This window comes from Penaeus vannamei, chromosome 27 (genome assembly GCF_042767895.1).
Source record: "Penaeus vannamei isolate JL-2024 chromosome 27, ASM4276789v1, whole genome shotgun sequence".
NCBI classification, from domain to species: domain Eukaryota; kingdom Metazoa; phylum Arthropoda; class Malacostraca; order Decapoda; family Penaeidae; genus Penaeus; species Penaeus vannamei.
Window position 1 is genome coordinate 2,192,690 of NC_091575.1, and position 2,500 is coordinate 2,195,189.

At 49.9% G+C, this 2,500-nt stretch overlaps 1 protein-coding gene across 5 annotated transcripts in view; it reads right to left on the reverse strand.

The window, feature by feature from the left end:
- Positions 1-2,438, reverse strand: part of LOC113803392 (genetic suppressor element 1) — a 172,208-nt gene extending 169,770 nt beyond the window's left edge. For 3 of the 5 annotated variants that reach the window (XM_070140734.1, XM_070140733.1, XM_070140730.1), the window contains exon 1: positions 1,907-2,063. The gene's annotated coding sequence lies outside the window, so the exon portion shown is untranslated. Of the gene's footprint in view, positions 1-1,333; positions 1,790-1,906; positions 2,064-2,311 lie in introns of those variants that run through there. The other 2 variants (XM_070140731.1, XM_070140732.1) reach the window with 2 other exon arrangements.
- Between the last annotated feature and the right edge of the window lie 62 nt (positions 2,439-2,500).

Below are 2,500 nucleotides of genomic sequence, written 5' to 3' on the forward strand. Positions count from 1 at the left end.
TGAAAACAGCAAAGGCAAAACGAGAGGTTATGTTAATGCTAATGGCACTACCCACAGTCACCAAACCAAGAACAAGAACATCACCAATATATAGGCCTTTATTAATTACACAAATAACTAAAATGAATACGAAGCAAAACGTAACAAACACAAATAAGAAATGAGCACAAGACAAAATAAAAATAAAACAAAAATGATGCTATTCGCAATTATTAGAAGTAAGACAATGCATTGAAAAAAACGCAAATACTAGCATAGTAACATCAAACGCGCACTAACAAAAAGGCAAACATAACAAGCATAAAAAGTTATGTAACTGAATGGCAGATGCAAGGGGGGAGTGTGGTAGGGAGGGGGCCAGGGAAGGGAAGTTTCTGGCGAAGGAGGGGCGGCCAAATCTTATTAACTGTACATGAAGGATGGAGCCCTGTTGGCTGTGATGATAAAGAAGGATAGGAAGAGGGGGAGCAGGAGGAGGGAGAGCAGGAAGAAGAGTAGGGGGAGGGGCGGAAGGGGAAAGGGAAGGTGGGAAAGAAAGAGATAGGAACAGAGAAGGGAGAAGGAGCGAGAGATGGACAGTGGGGAGGGGGTGAGCGAGGGGACAAGGGGGAGGAGAGAGGGGCGGGTGACAGCGAGGGAGGGAGGGAGGAGAGAGGGGAAAGGGGAAGCCCTCATGCAAGGGACTGGCACAAAAGAGCACGAGAGAGGGGAAAGCAGCTCGAGAGGCGCGAGGGGAAAGGAGGGGGCCGCTGGCGAGGGACAGAGGGCGAGCGCGCCGCGGCCGTGACAGGAGCCTGCCCGGACTGTCACTCGACAGCCTTGGAAGGCAACAGCAAGCAGACAGGCAAGCCGAGAGCAAGAGAACGCAAGCCGAAAACAAAAGCCAAACTCCTTTGGCCGGAGCAGAAGAGGGTCAACAAGACTTTCTTTCTTTTCGTAAGAATAAAAACAAGGAAGCAAGAACTTCTCGCCGACAAATTGTCAACTATTAACCCATGCCATTATGCTCCACCCCTCCCCCTCCCCCTCCCTCCCCTGTGGTCAATACTTTATTTGTGACAATCTGCGGGTCGTCCCTTGGACCAACACACACACGCGCCCCCTCCCTCCCCCCCCCCTCTCTCTCTCTCTCTCTCTCTCTCTCTCTCCCTCTCTCTCTCTCTCTCTCTCTCTCTCTCTCTCTCTCTCTCTCTCTCTCTCTCTCTCATTTTCACTTACTGCACTTTCCATGCTGTCTTGGATTTCGCGGGTATGTGTTTGTTACAATGTTTGTGTGGGAGGTGAATGTTTGTTTATTTACTTATTTTTTACACGTTTCTCTGTATAAGCCTACCTCTCTGTGTTTGCACTCATATGCCTGTAAACGTGTGTAGCCTGCGTGCATGCACGCCTGTGCTTGTGTAGGTACGCGTGCAATTTACGAATTTCTCGTTGACAGTTGGGCCAGGTTGGGCGCCGATTCATCCAATACATAGGAAACGATGGTACTTTCGTACAACACTTTTAATTCCACCTTCGTCAAACACAATTATTCTTATGCATTCTCCTTTCTTCGTTTCAGTTCCACAACTTAAAAAATAGATTATGCACTGTATGCACTATTGACTCGTGTGGCGAAGGCAGGCACACGCAGCGACACAGGCTGGGACGGAGACCTGGGCATTGCTCTCCCTTTCCGCCTCTCCAGCGGAAAACCGCCTTTTTCTCATCCATCGGAGGCAACGAGATCGGACGCTCCGCCAACTTTCACCCAAGGTCACGCACACAGCAATAACACGCCTGGAAATGGCTTAGGAAACGAAATTACATTCGGATATTAAATATCTTTCGGGCGCCTGTCACTATCACTTCATGACACAAAATTCACTGCCAACTGACAGCATAATGCTATTCCAAAGATACTTACAAGCAAGAACAAGTTATCACTACAAAGTTACGAAAACATTATTTTTCTTAATGTTAGCCGGGTGACTACTTAAAACACGAGAATTATTGGCTCAGAGGAAAGGCTAGCATAGATCCCACGTCCAACCTCTGAGCTCACACTGAAGTCGTCTCCACTCGAAGACCCTCGTCCGGACTGGGAAAACGTGTCGTACGGAGATGTTTAATGTCGTACTTGGAAGTAAGATCAGTCTGGGTTGGATATAAAACTTGTGATGAGAGTCTTTGTATGTTGGTTCATAATGGTATGGCCTTTCGGGGTGTATGTTAGCCGGAAGGAGTCTTTGGCACCTTCATCGTACGTCAGGCGCGCGGCCGTGGACTCATGGCGGTGCTATCGCCTCTGCCATATGGCGACCAAGATTACCTTTCCTTCCGCAACTCCAGCAGCCGTGCTGAGTCTCCGCCATGGCCGCCCGCACCAGAGTAAACATCGGCGCCCCAAACACCTGGGGAACATCCCGCCCACCCTCTCTCACGGCCGCCACGGCCCCCTCCCCTCCCCCTGCCGAGCGTGGATGAGAGGTGCCAAGGGTGTGCGTGTGGGTGGCATGGC